Source organism: Schistocerca nitens, chromosome 4 (assembly GCF_023898315.1).
Source record: "Schistocerca nitens isolate TAMUIC-IGC-003100 chromosome 4, iqSchNite1.1, whole genome shotgun sequence".
NCBI classification, from domain to species: domain Eukaryota; kingdom Metazoa; phylum Arthropoda; class Insecta; order Orthoptera; family Acrididae; genus Schistocerca; species Schistocerca nitens.
The window spans coordinates 708,917,663-708,938,247 of record NC_064617.1 but is presented as its reverse complement, the minus strand read 5'-3'; positions in this window follow the sequence as shown (position 1 = coordinate 708,938,247).

Genomic DNA, 20,585 nt, shown 5'->3' with positions numbered 1-20,585 from the left:
AACCGAAGAGTACCAGAACATAAATAAGCATGTTGAAAATCAGGGAAAGTTTAATGAACGCGTTAAAAGGGAAGTAGAGGCATTACGAAAGCAAGTCAAACAAATCGAAGGTGAAATCGTAGGAAAAGACAGCAGAAGAAATTTAGAATCACAGATAGCAGAGGGCTTTGAAGAAGATAATTTGTTTCATTTACGGGACGCAACAAGAGAGCGCCAGGCGCGCGAACTTGACAATAATCGACATTCAAACTGGGACAGACGCGGTAGGTCTTTGTCGCCACGAGGCGAAAACTTTGACTATAAACACTTTTTGACTGTTCGGAAATTTAAGATCTTCCGCAATTCTAAAAATGACATACATCCATGTGCATGGTTAGATCAATTTATGTATGCACTCCCACCAAATTGGCCATTAAGTCACAAACTGGAATTTATGTGTGGATATTTAGAAAACGAACCGGCGACGCGGATGCGCGCACTCATTAGAGATTGTAATAACCTAAATGATTTTTATCATGCATTTCTATCGGCATATTGGTCCGAAAACACGCAAGACAGAGTCAAACACAGTCTTATTATGCAGCGTAATTTCAAACAGTCTGAGTTCCGCACGCCAGCGGAATATTTTGAAGACATGATTCGAAAGAATCAGTTCCTTTCCAACCCTTATAGCCCGACTGAATTAATTCGCATTTGTTTAACTAAGCTGCCACAATTTATAAGACAAATTGCTTTAGCTGGAAGATGTAAAGACGACATTGAGACTTTCAAGACTTTGTTACAAGAACTTGAGTATGACAACGACGACGGGACTTCTTGTAACTTTTTCAGTAACAGTAATTACGGTAGATTTTCAGAGAAAAGGGATAGTGATCGGAACGGGCGTTATATGGGTAATTTTGAGAATGACAGACGTAACAGACAGGACAATAGATACCAGCCTTATGACAATAACAGACGTTCTAACAGAAATTACACAGACAATTATAATAACGGTAATTCGTACCGGAATGATCAATCATACGGAAACAGTAATCGGTATCATCAAGACAGAAATTATTCATACAATAATAGAAACTCTTACTACAGAAATAACCAGGGTAGTAGGTCTAACAATAATTTCAGAAGTGACAGTCGAAATTATACAAGAAGTAATTATGCAGACAGACAGGAAAACAGAAATTTTAATAACAGACACAACCAAGAATTTGCATCTAACAGACAGGAAGGACCTAATTGGCATCCTCCGCGTGACAGAAATTCAGAGAGACAAGTGGAAATAGTAGAAATTGATCCGCGAAATGTCGGGAATAATCAAAGACGTGACGCAAACAATCGACAATGACTAGCAGCTTCGGCTTCTGGCAGCAATATAGACGGTTCAGAAAGTAATGACACTACGACTTTACACTACGTACGCCTGGAAGACATGAGAGACATTTTGCTAGATGAAAAGGAAAATAATGTAGACGCATTTTTACATCCTGTTATTGAAGTATGTGTGGGTAAGAATAAGTTCACTGCAGTTTTAGATTCTGGGAGCCCATTGAACGTCATTAGTGAATCGGTTTTTCGTATATGTGAAAGAACTATTGCCTGTCCTGTGTTACCTATTTCTAAAACTACAATTCGAGGAGCGATTTCTGGAAAAGGTGTGGAAGTTAAACAACAGACCAACCTAAATTTCATTTGTCAAGGATACGAATTTTCTGCTAATTTTATTATTGTTCCATTACTCAGTACACAGATTATATTAGGTATGGAGTTTCTTAACGCACATAAGGCAATTTTGAACTTTAAAGAAGGAAGTGTGAATTTGACTGTTGCCGGAATGCCGAAATGTTTGAAATTTTTCGAGTGTTTAGCAAGATCAGTATCAGATACAAAATGTTTAAGGTTTCTTACTTCTGATGTTTTCGTTGAGCATTATGACGACAATGTTTTTATTCATGACAATGACAATAGATACAGAGACGCGATGGATGATGTAATTAATAGCGAAGAATTAATTAATGAAAAGGTTAAGAAAGCTGAAGTGCCAGATGACGTTGCAAGAGAAGAGCTGCACCACATTTTGACTTCATATGCTACAGTGTTTAGTCATCACACAGGAACTATACAAGGCTTACAATATTTATTTAAAGTAAAAGAACACACACCATTTCGCGGAAAAACGTACGCTATTCCTTTGGCTTACAGAGACAAGGTTAAGAATGAACTTCAATACATGTTAGATCAGGGCATTGTTGAGCCAGCAGTCAGTCCTTATACCAGCCCATTACACGTTGTTCTTAAAAAGGATGGATCAATTCGTTTGGTTCTGGATTCCAGACAGATAAATAATATTATTATTCCTGAAACTGACCGTCCACAAAATTTAGATGAACTTCTTCAACATTTCCATGGAATTAAAGTTTTATCCACGATTGATATGCGCGCAAGTTTTTGGCAAATAGAACTCCACCCTGATTGTAGAAAATATACTGCCTTTTTAGCCTTCGGTAACTGTTACCAGTTTCGGAAATTACCGTTTGGACTTACCGTATCTTCAGCAGCATTCATTCGTAGCTTAAATGAAATTTTACCTGCTTATCTTCGTGACAATATTACTTCATATGTTGACGATATTCTTATTGCTAAACGTTCTTGGAGTGAGCATAACAAAATTTTGGATTCATTATTACGTATTTTTGTACGAGTTGGCATGACGGTGAACTTGGAAAAATCAGAATTTGGTCGTTCTCAGGTGAAATTTCTCGGTCACATTATTTCTACAGAAGGTATTCTCCCCGATCCAGAGAAACTGGACGCAATTCGTAATTATGCTGTTCCTACCACAAAACGTGATGTTCGTAGTTTCCTTGGTGTCTGTAATTTTCTTAGACGCTTTGTTAGATTGGACAATTTGGCCACACCTCGTTTATGTGAACTATCTGGAAAAAATTCTAATTGGTGTTGGGATGAGGAAGCTCAATCAGAATTTGAACAACTTCGTGATGCTTTAGTTGCTGCTCCACTTCTTTCACATCCGGATTTATCTAAAGATTTTTGTTTGGCGACGGACTCATCATACAAAGGCCTAGGGGCACATTTATTTCAAGAGATAGAAGAAAACGGCGTTGTAGTACAGAAGACAATTGCATTTGGAAGTCGTGTTCTCTCTAAATCAGAGAAGAATTATTCGATCACGGAACTTGAAGCTTTGGCTGTTGTATGGGCTTTCACAAAATTTCGCACATTTTTGTTTGGCAGAAGATGGGCGTTGTACCTACAGGAATTTGATTTTCGTATTGTTTACATACAGGGATCTTCAAATATTGTTGCTGATGCTTTATCACGTGCACCTATGGGTTTGAAACAAAGTGCTGAAGAGGACGGCAAAGAAAACCATTATTGTTTGATGTACATTCAAGGTGTTGCGTTTGAGAACTTTATTTCGTCTTCGCTCCAGGACATCGCTAAGGAGCAAAATAAGGATCCAATCTGGAAGGACATTAAGGAGAAGTGGAGGAGAAAGGAAAGCGTAGCGATCAGACAGTATTATTTAGTTCGCAATGATATTCTTTTCAAACGAAAATCGGTCGACAACTCTGTTTGGTTAGTTTGTATTCCTGATGAGTGGGTCAATAAATTGATTTGGTACACACATTTCAGTTATGCGCACTTTGGTCCCAGAAAATGCTTTCATAAATTACGAGAAAATTGCTACTTCAATAATATGGAAAAACGTATTTGATCTGTTCTTGCCAAATGCAAATTATGTCAAAAGGCTAAGCCGTCAACTGTTTCTCACAGAGCACCGTTGTTTCCTATCATTCCAGCGAAATTAAAGGACATGGCTGCAGTCGATTTGTTCGGTCCAGTGGTTCGTTCTACTAATGGTTTTGCGTACATTTTCGTAGCAGTGGAGTTGACATCAAAATATGTGTGTTTTACACCTTTACGCAAAGCAACAGCTCGTTCAGTATCTAACGCTTTCATCAAACATTTTCTTAAAGAAGTTGGTCATGTTGATAAGGTTATATCAGATAATGGATCACAGTTTCGCTCTAAAATTTGGCTTCGTACTCTACGGCGTCGGAAGATTAAACCAATTTTCATTTCACTTTTTCACCCTCAATCTAATGCTTCAGAGAGATGGATGAAGGAAATCAATAAATTGTGCCGTCTTTATTGTCATCAGAATCACAGAACTTGGGATCAGTATCTTCATATTTTTCAAAACATTCTGAATGAACTTCCTAATGACTCAACTTCTTTACTGCCTCTATTGATATTAAAAAATAAAGCACCGATAAATCGCATTTCTGAAATCGTTCCTTTTCCGCCTTCACGGAAACTGCGGCATTCTGAAGTTGTCAACCTGGCTCTACGAAATATTGCGTCTGCGGCTGCTAGAAGAGAGAAATCAGCGAAACGTCCTGGTCGTTTAAAAATCTTGTCAGTTGGTCAAAAGGTATTAATTAAGTCCCACCGTTTATCTCATAAAGGAAAAGGCTTATGTCGCAAATTTTTTCTGCTTTATAACGGTCCATATAGGGTTCGCAAAATCATTCATGATAACACTGTTGAAGTAGAAACTCTTAAATCTCGGCGCTCTAAGGGAATACATCATATATCGAACGTAAAAATTTTTGTAGAATGACATACTTTAGAGAAACTAACAGCTACGTAAACATGCGGAGAATGCAAGAGTACCGCGCTGTGTTTTGGCGGCGGCACATACTCAAAGCAACAGTCAGTCGGCGCGCCGCACAAGGCAGTCGTTGACCGCAAACAATCACTTCCTACGTCACGCGCCTACAGCTGATCGAGCGCTCAGTGCGAATGCACTGACAGACGTAAACAAATACACAGTCTAATTTCTCCGACTAAATTCTGTATAAAGCTATGGTGACTTCATAAATTATGTTATTAACGTTCAGTATTTTTCAGGATACGGTTGTATAAAATATTTAAGACCTTCAGGTAAATTCTGTGCATGTCCGACGTTAAGACGACTTGCTATGGAGAAAATTTCAGGAAGAATGTAATTTCGAAAAAAGAAAGTAATAAACAAAAAAAGGTAACGGTTAATTGAGTTTATTTTTCAGGTAACATAATTTCACTTAGGTACGTACTTTAGACGTAATTTGCTGCTCGCGATTACGTGACTCATACTTTGTGCTAAATTTTATGTTCTATGAATTTACTTGTGAAGCGACGTGCTTGTGTACATTTACTGATTTTGACAATTATTGATTAATGAACAGTGTTATTACTTGCGTATATTATGCATCGCTTGGCTGCTATGCTTTTTCACTGACATCATATTTTTTTTTATTATGTGCCAGCTGTGCTTATTTATTTAAATTATAATTGTCACCTGATTAATTGTGCTGATGTGGTTAGATATGTAGGTTATACTTTGTGATTTATCTGCTTGCGCCTTCATGTTTACTTATTAAGATTACATATGAACATTTATTTGCTTATGTCGATGTGATGCTAATGACCTGTTTATTGTGTAAGGCATGTTTGCTGCTGTGCGTATGGATTGCATATTTACACGTTTCTGTTTTGTTGTCATAACTTCTCTTCAATTTATAATATAGAAATGCTGATATACTGTGTACGTACATAGAGTTTAGGTCACACTATGGTATTAATTGTAGATTGTTCGCTTGGCAGAGCCTCGTTGTAGGGATTGTGCTGCATCCACTTGTTGACATTCTGTTCTCTACTGGTATATTTACTCGCTATTGCTTGTTTTGCTTACGCTCAGTGCCTTATATTTTAAGATAAGAAAATGAACTGCTATAATTCGACGAACGACATTAGTAAAAGAAAGTCATAGAAGTCACATGAGCTGAGGTTTTATGGAAGCTGTATAAATTTATGCTAATAGGAAGGAAGCTAACGACATGACAGACCAAAACTAGGTTTAGACCATTGACAGTATTACACTGCATTTTCGTGAGCAATTGAAATAGGAAGCGACAATTGACACAAAAAATACTCCACATGTTTGCTTCTGCTATGATTCTTGAAGTGGTGTACACACTGTGAAATGTTATGATCATTCACACTCCGTAATCGTACTTAATTACTGAGAGTTATTCGAACTAAGTCTGTTAGAGGTCATGTATGCATTTCTTTTATTTAATGATGGACAAGGAACCAAAATGTATCTTATAATTTATAATGAGTAGAAAATTTGGGTCAGATGGATTACACAGAGGTTGTGTGTGGACACTGTGTCTTCGGATTGTATGGGATGATGAACTGAAGTTGCACTAGGATTTTGTCTGTACTTGTTCGAGGAGACTGACTAGAGGAAAGAGTTATTATGGAAGGTAAATGATATTGGTGCTGAGGTTTATATGTATCGACGTATTATTGAAGTATTAAGATTAAGTGATGATTATTGGAGTTTGGTGGATAAGAGGTGAAGTAATTGAGGAGCATATTTTTTTTGTTGGTCTATATGGAACAAGGAGGATGAAGGTGGCAGACTAGAACACTCAAGTACAAAGAAGATTGTCTACACACACACTTTGTTAAATCAATAAGCAGTATATACTTTTTTTTTTTGGAGAGAGGAAGCATTTGCATATCTTGGCTCACTGACAGTTGTTCAGCAACTGTACATTTTGATCTGGCTTGGCAAACATTGGTCTTGACATGATGACTATGACGTTGACTAACTATTATTGACTGTTATACATTGCTGCCACTACTACTTGATACACATGATGAACATAAAATTTTGACATAATTGCATTTACACAGTTAACACTTTTCAATTACACAGTAGCACTAATGTGGATGAAAGATGAGTGAGTGTGTTTTGTGTGTTTTCCTTTTATAATCCCAGAGAAGTGATCCCAACCTATCTCCTAAATATTATTTTATTTGTTGGTAGTGGCTTGCACTGACACCCATAAATATTATAGGTTAACTGTTATTGTGTACTGTCATAGTTAATGTGACAATTACCTGATATCATTTGTGTGTTTTAATTCAGTATAAATGTTATTTAAAAATTCTTGTGTTGTTGAAGAAGAACCGTGCCAGATGCGTACGTTGAGTCACACTCCCACACACAGAACAGTTACTCTTGTGCTTGTTGTTGCGTTGGTTTTATAGTAGCTGTCTGTCCGATTACGAAGTCTCGTAAACGGTTGGCCCTGACTGTTATTATTACGCTATCTGACTGCTTAGAACAACAACAAGGAATGAAATGGAAATTTTCATTAACACAATTAATTAATTAAGTCCCCAGCAACTATAAAACCAACGCAACAACAAGCACAAGAGTAACTGTTCTGTGTGCGGGAGTGTGACTCAACGTACGCATCTGGCACGGTTCTTCTTCAACAACACAAGAATTTTTAAATAACATTTATACTGAATTAATTAAAGGAAATAAAAATACCATAATTACTCAAGAGAACCACAATTACACTCTAATCCAAGAACACAAGCCAGATGCTTTGTTGACTGAACCTGTAATGACGCATTATTTAAAACATGGAAATAATGAAAAATAAATCAAGTTTCGTTACCTTCATATATTGATGACAAGCACTCAAATTATTACAATATATCTCCACACCGACTCGCTATTACAACATCTCAACAAGAATTTTTCAGTATCACATCTCAGCAAGCACTCTCTACTAGCACATCTGAACACGAACTGACTACTACGAGTCCTGGACAAGCACTGACTACTACGACATCTCAATAATCACTCTGCCAGTGGAGGCGGGCGAACAATGCTCTCTAGCGATCTCTGGCGCTGTGGCTCAGTGTAGCCACCTTTCAACTATGTTGTTGTTGTTGTTGTTGCCTTCAGTCCTGAGACTGGTTTGATGCAGCTCTCCATGCTACCCTATCCTGTGCAAGCTTCTTCATCTCCCAGTACTTACTGCAATCTACATCCTTCTGAGTCTGCTTAGTGTATTCATCTCTTGGTCTCGGTCCCTTCTTTTTGTCAAGTTGTGCCACAAACTCCTCCCCAATTCTATTCAATACTGCATCATTAGTTATGTGATCACCCCATCTAATCTTCAGCATTCTTCTGTAGCACCACATTTCGAAAGATTCAATTCTCTTCTTGTCCAAACTATTTATCGTCCATGTTTCACTTCCATACATGGCTACACTCCATACAAATACTTTCAGAAACGAGTTCCTGACACTTAAATCTATACTCGATGTTAACAAATTTCTCTTCTTCAGAAACGCTTTCCTTGCCATTGCCAGTCTACATTTTATATTTTCTCTACTTCGACCATCATCAGATACGATAGAAATAGTGTTAAAACCAAACGTCTTCCAAAACTGAGCTGTTTCGTTTATGTCATGTTCTGATAGTACGAAAAAACTGTGGACATCTGAAAAACTACCTCTGTTGCTGAAAGCTGCCCACAAAGCTATTGCCTGCATTTGTCTACAATAGTTAGTGATCACAGATAATGATCCTTAACTCTCTTTTAATCTCAAAGAAAGCACAAAATGCAATAAAACCGACTACCGGAGTATTCTTGGAAACAACACTACATAGAAACTACTTGTGGCGAAATAAATAAAAAACATTTTATATTTTAAATTCCACGTCATTGTTGATTTAATCAGAGTTCTCACCTTAGACGTAGAATTAGTCCTTCTGCCACAATATTAATTCATTAGTCGCCATCGATGTTCTTCTCTTTGTTGACCATGTGTACCATCATGAGTCGGCATCGGTTCACTTCACGAAGACGGTGGAAACCAAGGAATACAATGCTACGTCGCTATAAATAATTTTCGTAACACTTCGATACTTTCCACTATTTTTTATTCACAACACAATAAGACTTGCTGTGCTCGTCGCACAAACCATAATTACTAACTATATGGCTGCTTTTCCGCACAGTCCAAAAATCACGTCCATCCTCCACAAGGCAACAATCGAAAAGTGTCCCTTAGCTCCTTGGAGTATCAAACAAAAGATAATCCAATGTGAACTTTACAAAGATTATAACATACATGCCTCTCAATTTATCTTTGGCGCAGCTTTTAAGATATCGTATGTCTCTGCATAGGAATGTGTCATTACAACTGCCCCCCTACTGTATACTGTCACTAGAAAATTTTATTTGATTGACAGGATACAGTAGTCGACCTTGCAATTGATAGGTTTGGGGGTCTTTTATTTACAAACTTCATTTTTATTGTCTCATTTTCATGGCACTGTGAATTCTTTGGTATTTCTGAGTGTGTGTCAGTTTTTTGGTATACTTATGCTAATATTTACAAACCTTAATCCTAATATACAAAGTTCTGGTTAATACTGAGAAAATGACATCATGTAGTAAAGTTTGTACAATAAAATATACAATGAATACAACGTTACATGCAAATGTTTCCTTCCTCATCAGAGGTGAAAATTAAGTCCTTATATTGCTTTCTGTATTTATTCTGGGGCGACGAGCTTTGTTCGCTAGCCCGTGTTGAATATGGGCGGGTGATACGCGCGCCTGATTGTTTGGTCGTCCGTTAGCGGGCGACGTTGGTTGAATGCGCGCCAGTGCACTGAATGTACACCGACGTGCGGGTACCGTCGAGACTTCCGAACCTCAGCATGCGTGTGCTTTTTGTAGTTCCTTCCAGTACTTAGACTGGATACGACGAGGTACATTGGAATATGTGCCCCGAAGAACACACCACACTATGTGCGAGGCGGAGGACGATCCCGTCGATGCAGCTCCTGGTAAGAAGCGTACCATGTCAAACTTGTTTGGCATTGTCCATTCCTATTGTGACGCCATGGGTCGTTTGACGATACAAGCTTCAATTTTCGATGTCACTTGTTTAGGCTCGCTGACACTTGCAACGTAGCACTACTTTGCACAATTTTAATTTCTACACACACCACTTTATCCGCGAGTATTGCGATCGAAACTTTCTTTTCACTTCACCTTTTTTTTTTTCGCATTAACCCCTTTTACCTATTGTACTGAGATTCATTCCCCTCAATACTTCTGGTCAATGTACATAATTTGTAAGTCACGGGACTTGGCATGAAATACAAAATACATCACATACAATTGAATAACAAATAACACATACAATACATTGGTTATATTAATTACAGGAAAAAACTATCGACGAAAATTGAAAAATTTTTGACCACTCGAAGTGGCTTCTTCGTCTTGGATTTTACTGACACACACACATTTTTCCATTAATCAGAAGGAACAAGTCCTTTGTTTTCCTTCTTGAACTCGAGTATATGTTAAGGTTTACCTCCGTTACGTATTCTTCATACGCAACGACATGCATCAGCATGCAGAGAATACACCTGTAGCCGCTCCACTGAAGCTTGGGAAGGGAATTTTCTACCTTCTACTTAGGGTAGTGGCAACGACTACGTGTATGCTACGGTTTTTTCGTATAAAATCTGAAAATGCACGAAATAATTATATGCAGCATAACCTAATATGTACAGTGTTTTGTGCTTAAGCACGTTCTGGTGTGCTTGTAAATCATTACCTCTAATAAAATTTCCTACATTAACATAGACATATAAACATAAAATCTTGAAGTTCAGGGTGTAGCTACTATTAATATGTACAGTGTTTCATAATAGCGGCCCGCCCTTGTGTGCGTGTATCATCTTCAATTAAAGTGCGCTTATAGGCGTCTTGTGTTATCATGGGAGAAAAAATACAGACATTTTAATGCATCGGTTGTCATGAAAATCTATGTACACGAATAATCAGACTTTCATAGCTTCAGTGCAGCATGAAATTCTGTATGACGTTTTTGTTCATAATTCATTTTATAGACGATTCCTTTGCTTACAGGTCGCCGATCACGCTACTTACCTGTTTCTCGTATAGCGGCGATATCATTTTCATTCTTTGTGACTGTTAATATTTATATGTATGAAAGATATAATTTTGACATGATTTATCATTTCATATTTCAAGTGTGTAAAGTAATTCATACCTTCCTTCTGCATACCTGAGTGAAGAATCGCTAATGTTGCACTTTGTATCAGGTTTTTCGTATTTTCTCGTAAACTCGAAGAGTCTTACGGTTTTAATTAAGTTATTTCTTGACGTTAGGTATACATGTTTATACGAGGTTGTCTTACAGTTTAATTTTCCTTATACACTTCTACGTTGTTTAAGTTCCGTACATGTACAGAGCTTCTTTCGCCTTTCACACATTCATACATACGCTTATACACACAAAAAACATCTACCAGTACAATATACACTTTGCTGGTGGGGCCCTTTTTCGGTACCCTGCACCATTCCCTCAATATTCCAAAATAATTCAGGGTGTGCTGAGCATCGTCCCCTCATACTAATAATACTTACAACTAAATATTTCTTCTTACATACATAACTGCCTTACAGTCCATTAATGCGCAATCATTCCTTATTTTCCTCCTTTACACTTTAGCTTTCGTACATGTAACCTCGTGTATAGCTTATATATTCTACAAAGTTGTTTGCTGAGTGCTTTAGGTGTTTCCTAACGTTAATGTGTTTCTCCCTCTCTATAAACCCTAGGTATTAGTTTTGAGAGCGATTCAGTTCATTACTCACGCTGCATAGATCTGTTTATTATTATCCTATTTTAAAGCTTGTGTCACTCTTTTCCTTAGTCACAAAAATTCCCGCGTTTACTTTGTTGTTCATTCTGAAAATCGCTAGCTACTGTGTAATGTAAATGTATGCGTTATCTCTTTGATTTCCTCTTTGCTGCTTTTTCCCTATATGTAATTTTGTGCTGTTCTCGTGTACATAGCCTTTTTCCGGTTATATATCTGCATTATTTATTTATTTTTTTTTCTTTTCTTTCTCCTTCCGTACAAGCCAAGATTTTTACTCAGTATAATATAATATTACAATACCGTCCATGACCAGTATGTACTTGTATGTTCACTTTTATTACGTAATTCCAGCTTATAATTAAATTTTCTAAGTTACTATTTACAAGACTTGTGTACCGTTTTCTTTCTTGTTTTTGAATGGATTTCGTCTCTGTGTCTCATAGTAAGCATGGTCTCAAAACTTTTAAACGTTCCGCGCATGCGCGCTTACGTACCACGACTGGACTGTAGGCGCGGGGAAAACTCTGCATTGTTGGTGAACATTATTCGTGATAGCCGCCATCGTGTAATATGAGTCACGTGTCGTCTGGACTCGACTGCGCATGCGCCTTCGCGCTTTGTATACGCTCAGCTGATCGGACAGGGAAGGGGGGAAGATTTCTCCCCGGCTCGCTGCCTACAGCGCGGCCAATGACCTCGTCTTGACATGCAGCTATCACGTGCTCATGAGCCGAGCGTTGGATTGCAACTTCGACGTGTGGTTTGTTGCTCGTCTCAAGCGAACAAACTCTGACCTTCGCGCTAATTTGTCTTTGTTCCCCTCTCTTAAATAACTGAGTTAGACTACAAAAGTACCGTATGGTTTATTTTATAGTGTTAAGACTCACAGTAACACATGTTTCATTAGGTTTGGTTAAATATGCGTTTTTAAGCTGGCATATGCCCCCAGTTGTTCGCAAGTTTCTTAGGTTAATGACAGCAATTTTACTATGTGATCAAAGGTTGTGTAATTTCAATTTTGCTAAAATAACATATAACCTTTAATGAAAAAATTCCTTGATATCCTTGTGGGGGTATAACCCTTTTACCTTGCCCGTTCGTGTGTTACCTAACAGATAACATCCTGGGTGAGGTTTGTCTATTATAATGAAAGGGCCATCATACAACAACTGCCACTTTTTGTTTAATGCCTTAATTTTAGAGGATTTTGGGTGGGTACGTAATAGTACTTCCTGTCCAATGTTAAATTCTGTAACCTTTATTATCTTTTTGTTGAACTGCTTTCTCCTTATTTCTGCTTGTTCTTCCATCTGTAGTAATGCTTGACGTACCTTTTCATCTAGTTTTATTTGCTTTGTGGCTAATTTAGGTAAAGGTTTAGCCCATTCGTCAAGTTCTGTGCCTTGAAACATTAACTCTGTAGGTGTAAAGCCTGTTGAAGTATGAATTAAATTATTTACAATATGCTGAAAGGGGGCTATGTATTCCACCCACTTTGTCTGTTTATTTGGTACATAAGTTCTTATAAAGCGATTAAATTCTTTAAAATTTCTCTCAATCGGGCTCGATTCTGGGTGAAATTTGGATACCAATATATGTTTTATGTTTTGTGATTCGAGAAATGTTTTCCATTTATTACTAGTGAAGTTTGTTGCATTATCAGTTAATATAATTTTCGGTTTTCCCACTAGTGGTATGTAGTCTTCTATCATGCGTTTGATTATTGCTCCCGACAGTACTGCTTTTATAGCATACATTTTTAAGTACTTTGTGAAGACATCATAAAATGCGATCACATATCTGACTCCTCCCCTAGCTCGTGGATATGGTCCTGCTGCGTCCACGGAAACTAGTTCTCTTGGTCTAGTTGGAATGATAGGGTGTAATACGTCCAAACAAGATCTATTAAGATGTTTAACCTTCTGACATATTGTACACTTTTTTATTATTTGTTCAATCCTGCGTCTGAGGTTCGGGAAGTAACAATACGTTGATATTTTCGCTGTACATTTTGATACCCCATAGTGTCCCCATACTCTATGTGTGTGTCTTATCAAATTGTCTATGTATTCTTCCGGGATGCAGACACACCAGGTGTTGGATTGTGGATTGCGCCTGTAGAAAAGAACATCGTTTGACATTGTGTAATATTGTTTCAGTGTATTATTGTCATCTGCCTGCAGTTTTTGTATAACTTGTCTCCATCTATTGTCTTCCTTTTGTAGTTTGCTCATGTCTTTACACATCCTTCTGTAATATGGTTGAAATGTGCCATCATGCATCAGAAAAACTCTAAAATCGGAAGTCTGTTCGATCAATTCATTGAACTCGCTCAAACCTTGTGGCAAGCGCGATAATGCGTCGGCAATTACATTCTGTTCACCCTTGATATAAACTATCTCGAAATCAAATTCCTGGAGGAATAAACACCAACGTGCAATCCGTTTGTGCAACAATTTGCATGTGAGTAAAAACGATAATGCTTGATGGTCACAAAACACTCGTGTATGCCTTCCCCAGAGATAGTATTGGAACTTGCGGAAAGCCCACACTACAGCTAACGCTTCAAGTTCAGTTGCCGAATAGGCTCTTTCACATTCCGTTAACGTTCTACTGGCAAAACTAATTATGTTTACTTTCTGTTCTCCATTATCAATTACTAATTGGAACAGACAAGAGCCTAATCCCTGACATGATGCGTCCGTGCTCAAACAAAAGTTGTAGTTCATGTTAGGATGCTTCAAAATAGGTGCGTTTATGAGTGCCTGTTTGATTTTTACGAAATCTCCCTCACATTTTTCTGTCCACAACCATGTGTGGTTCTTCCTTAAAAGGTTGAGTAGGGAATCACTATTCAGTAACTGTTTGGGCACGAATTTTCGAAAAAATGACGTGACCCCCAGAAAAGCTTTCAATTGTTTACGTGTTTGTGGTGAGGGGAAATATTTTATGGCATCAAGCTTTTTTGGATCCGGTAAAATTCCGCCTGGTGAAATAATGTGGCCTAAAAATTTTATTCGATCCCTTCCGAATTCGGACTTCTTAAAATTTGCTGTGACGTCATATTCTCGTAATTTTTGGAACACTTTGTGTACCAATTCTACATGCTCTTGCCAGGTCTCCGTAGCTATCAAGAGATCGTCTACATACAACGTCACTTTGCTAATCAGTTCTGGACCCAATACTCTGTCTAAAGCCTCTATAAACACCCCAGCACTCACGTTGAGTCCAAATGGCAGTACTTGGAATTGATAGCTTCTGCCAGCATGAATGAACGCAGTATATTTTCTGCTATCACTATGTAGGGCTATTTGCCAATACGAAGCCTTCATGTCAACGGATGTTAAATACTTCACTCCATGAAATTTAAGCAATTGCTCATCTAAGTTCTCCGGCCAAGTGCGTATTGGTACGATGATCTTATTAATTTCCCGCGCATCAAGTACTAATCTGACTGACCCGTCAGGTTTGCTGACGGCTAGAATGGGACTGCAGTACGGTGAATGCGAAGGTTCTATCACCTTCCACAGAACCATTCTATCTATTTCTTTGCGAACCGCTTCCTTCTTTGCCCATGGTATCGCATATGATTTATGGCAGTACGTTTTATGTGGGTAGACTTCCATTTTGTATTCATAATTTTTTATTACTGTCGGCTGTTTTCTAAAAATGTCTCGGTATTCATAAATAAGATCTGCTAGTTCATCTTGTTGAGTTTTTGAAAGACAAGTGGATTTTCCTACCTTCTCGTGGGCGGCCTGTTCGTTAATTATTTCCGTGTCTAATTGTTCGGGGTAAGGAATATCTACCAATAACACTTGTGGGTAAACTAATTTTACTTCATCTTGTTTCTGTAATTGGCCATTACGCTCTATTGTTGACTTTACAAGATTGACCTTCACACTACGACTGCCCACTCGGAAATAGCAAACTCCACTGCCTATGTCGATGTTTACTTTATGCTGCCGGAAAACTTCCATACCTAAAATACAGTTGACGATTAATTTCTCAACGATTAAGAATGTACAGTTTATCGTGACATCGCTAATGGTAACAGGTACTCGCGTCTGCCACTTAATACTTTTTGACTTGTTACCTACAGCTGTCAATTTTCCGTTGGCAACACTGGTACTTTTAATGCTTTCGAAACTTCTTTAAATAAACTGTTAGAAATAATATTCGTAGATGCGCCTGTATCTAAAATTACGTTGGTAATTATAGTTCCTATCTTTGCTGTTATTACAGCCTGCACGAGGTCACTTACCTTGTCCGGTGCTTTCACCTCTTCTTCACATAGATCATCTTCTACGGTAGCATCCTGATCATATCTTAAAAATAATTGTTCAAGATGTAATGTGTGCTTGTTTGTGCCCCCTGTTGTCAAATCGGTCGGCCGGTGGGGGCTCATTGCGACCGATTGTTGTTTACCGGGGGAGACAACGGCGTCGCTTCATTACTGTCCGTTTCCTCTACGAAGTGTACTGAGTGGTTATTCTGTCGCCAATTAGTTTCCGGACCGCTGCGTGCAACATTTTCTTGCGACCGGCCGTCGCTATTCCTCCTTGGTCTGTCATTCCTATTACCGTAACTATTGTAATTTTCATTTGTGTGCCGCCTTTCATCACGCGTGCCTGACCAATCATTCACGTGATTTCTATCATTTCCATACCGGCGTGGACCGTGATCTGTACTATACCTTCGGTCTTCACGTCTCTGTGGCGCCGAATTCCTCCGATTTCCGGAATTCCAGGTTCCATTATTTGGCCTTGTCGCATACGGATGCCAACTGTGTGGGTTTTGTCCACTGCCATTAAAATGATATCCGTTATCGTTGTTTTGATTGGTTCCGGAATGTTCATTCCGATTACTTGTGCTCGGCTCTTCTTCGTATATTAGATCAATTGAGTCAAGCACGGAAAGAAAGTATTCAAGGTCGTTCTCCGGTATGGTTACCAATTTTTCGCGTAAGTTCGCGGGTAGTCTGTTTTTCAGAATTTTGAGAACATCTACGTGCGGTATTGGATTGTTCCAATAGCGCGTCTTATTCAAATACTTTTCGAAATACTTTCTCAACCCGCCGTTTTTGAGGTTGAACGGTTGTGGGTTGAATACCTCACGTCGCAGTCTTTCTTGGACCCCAGCAGACCAATATTTCTCCAAGAAAGCTCGTTCAAATTGTTCGTAGGTGACGCACTGTTCAGCCATGTCTGTGGCCCACAAAAGTGCGTCGCCTTGTGTGAAGCCTACTACATATCTAATCTTCTGTGCCTCAGTCCAGTTTCTTGGTAAGACATTTTTAAATGCTCTTACAAATACGACTGGATGAGTTTTTCTGGATTCTGTGGAGAAAACTGGAAACTGTCTATGTTTCAACAGGCTCTCATCGACTAGAATCGTCGAGATGCAAGGCGACACGCCTACTGCCTGTTGCAGCACCGCGTTTGGCGAATAGCCATTGTTTGCCTCTGCCGGTGCGTGCACATACGCCGGACTGGGCGCGTGATGTTTTGCGTTATTGACATCGTAATCTGGCACGGGCGAATAAGTGTCGCGCTGCCTGTTGCTTGACGTAGGCAAGTCATTTGAAACATTCAGTCTACCAGCAATTTCCTTGCGTATTCTGTCCTCGGCTACTTTGATTTCATTACCTAATTTTTCAAAAAGTTTTGTTTCCCGGTCAGTTATTGATTCATTTACATTAACGGTTTCTAAAGTTTCATTTATTTTGATAATGTCCGCCTTGATACGTCCAGTCTCCTGTTTCAGAAGACCGACTTCTTCGTTAACTTTATTAACTTGGTCAGGTATTTCTTCACATGCGGACTGTACTCTAGTTAAATTTAATTGAATAGCCTGTACGTTTTCATGTATATCTTTTTGTACCATTTGTGTTTGATTCTGTGTTTCTACGATTTCTGACAGTTCCTGTTCCTGTTTGTTTGTAAGATTTGACAATTTCTTTTCTAAATCATTTGCCAATACATTGTATACACTATTGACTGTTTTGATGACTTTGTCTTCGATCTTTTGATCGATTTCATTGGTGAGTTTATTTAAGCGTTGATCAAAATGTTTGTGCATATTTTCAAATTGCGTGTTTACACTTGAAAACTGCTGTTGGAACCCAATTTCCATGTTTGTGTTTGTTGTGTTGTGACTGATCTCTAGATTCGCCAGTTTTGTGTTCGTTGTGTTGTGACTGATCTTTAAATCAGATAATTGCTCGCACACGTTTGACATCAGACTATATAATGCCTCGAGCGTAACTGACGGAGCTTGTGTGTTTGTATTTATGCCATTATTTGTAGCCATTGTTTCTCTACCACGATCTGATTGAATCGAAACCGGGCTAGGTTCACTGATTTCACGCGAAATATTTTCATCTGATCTGGTAATCGATGCTTCATCGACTGTGTACAAGGTTTCATTTGCAAGTGGTTCGTTATTGTTAATCCCTGTCGAGTGCAATTGAACTGTATTATTTCTACATTATGTTGTGCTGAAAAACTAATTGCGTCATCCTTTACGTCACTATTATCGGAATCGGTGACGCGTCCATGAACATTTGTCAAATTAAAGTTCTCCGATTCCATTATGGAGATATTATTTTTATCTGTACTTTACTGAATCTAAATCTTTAAACTCTCTCGCAGTTGAATTAATAAAATTATCTCGCGATTGTTATTTGTAGCGCGTCGGAAATTTACAAGATGGCGCACTACGTCTTCTAATTCTGCGATTGTTGAACATAAAAAAGTAATTATCAAAGTGTAATTGTGTGTTGCCACAAACACTACCAGAATTTTAATATGGAAAGGAAAAGGTTCTACTTTAAGTGGAGCTAAGCCAGGTGCAGCCACTGCATGCGTTTGCGCTTTCCTACCTTAATTACGGCTGAGCTGCGTCACTCACGATTACGTTAGGTTTGTAAATCCTTGTCCTTGTTCCTTCTGGTTATTGTGCCATCCGTTTATACAGTTAATATTGTTTCACCTTATTCGTCATTTTCCATGTGCGTCATGTAACAGAGAAACAGTAATTAGTACAAGTACATTTGTAGTACAACAATGAAGTACTTACTCTTTGTTCCACCAGCACTGTCCTGTCACAGTCGCCAGTGTGGCGAAATAAATAAAAAACATTTTATATTTTAAATTCCACGTCATTGTTGATTTAATCAGAGTTCTCACCTTAGACGTAGAATTAGTCCTTCTGCCACAATATTAATTCATTAGTCGCCATCGATGTTCTTCTCTTTGTTGACCGTGTGTACCATCATGAGTCGGCATCGGTTCACTTCACGAAGACGGTGGAAACCAAGGAATACAATGCTACGTCGCTATAAATAATTTTCGTAACACTTCGATACTTTCCACTATTTTTTATTCACAACACAATAAGACTTGCTGTGCTCGTCGCACAAACCATAATTACTAACTATATGGCTGCTTTTCCGCACAGTCCAAAAATCACGTCCATCCTCCACAAGGCAACAATCGAAAAGTGTCCCTTAGCTCCTTGGAGTACCAAACAAAAGATAATCCAATGTGAACTTTACAAAGATTATAATATACATGCCTCTCAATTTATCTTTGGCGCAGCTTTTAAGATATTGTATGTCTCTGCATAGGAATGTGTCATTACATACTGAAAATAAAAAAGGAAGTTATGCGCTTCATCGAAGTGACAGGTAGTGTTGCGAACATAAGAAATGTGTATCGTTAGCTATTAGCTTTTGGACGTCATAGTTCTAAAAGAGAAACGGCATTTTCTGTAACCTATTTACTGTATCAGTTTATGTCGAGGTGAATGAAACGTAAGGAATTACTGCCACCTTGGAACAGAGATTGGTTAGACTTACAATGTAACAGACTTAACGCTGATTAGTCTCTCGGTAACTAGGATCGTGCACGCCACCCTTGTCTGACAGCCGCTACGAAACCGATAAGAGGCCAATGTAAAAATAAGCTAACACGCGAACGCCCTCTCATGCTACAACCTGCATCTCTCCAGTTCACGTTATGATTTACTGCCCGAATTACGAACAAAACGCAAATGTACAGGACTATGAATAAAACTATACTATATATGTCCGCCATCGTGCAAACAAAATGATTGCTGTAGTCACAGCGGAATGTGATGGGCTAATTGTAACTGTTCATCCATCGTCGTTTACGCTTCTCGTGGTATAATACGAGGTGCATTCAAGTTCTAAGGCCTCCGATTTTTTTTCTCCGGACTGGAAAGAGATAGAAACATGCCCATTGTTTTAAAATGTGGCCGCATTCATTGTCAATACGTCCTAGAGATGGAAGCACTGTATGGCAGATGGAATTTTACCGCCAGCGGCGAGAATGAGAACTGTTTTAAATACTTAAAATGGCGACGTTTTCCTTACTTGAACAGCGTGCAATCATTCGTTTTCTGAATTTGCGTGGTGTGAAACCAACTGAAATTCATCGACAGTTGAAGGAGACATGTGGTGATGGAGTTATGGATGTGTCGAAAGTGCATTCGTGGGTGCGACAGTTTAATGAAGGCAGAACATCGTGTGACAACAGACCGAAACAACCTCGCACAAGCCGGTCTGACGACATGATCGAGAAAGTGGAGAGAATTGTTTTGGGGGATCGCAGAATGACTGTTGAACAGATCGCCTCCAGAGTTGGCATTTCTGTGAGTTCTGTGCACACAATCCTGCATGACGACCTGAAAATGCGAAAAGTGTCATACAGGTGGGTGCCAGGAATGCTGACGGACGACCACATGGCTGCCCGTTGCCAAGCAATGTTGACGCACAAGGACAGCATGAATGTGACTTTCTTTTCGTCGGTTGTGACAATGGTTGATACATGGATTCCATTTTTAAATCCAGAAACAAAGCGCCAGTCAGCTCAATGGAAGCACACAGATTCACCGCCACCAAAAAAATTTCGGGTAACCGCCAGTGCTGAAAAAATGATGGTGTCCATGTTCTGGGACAGCGAGG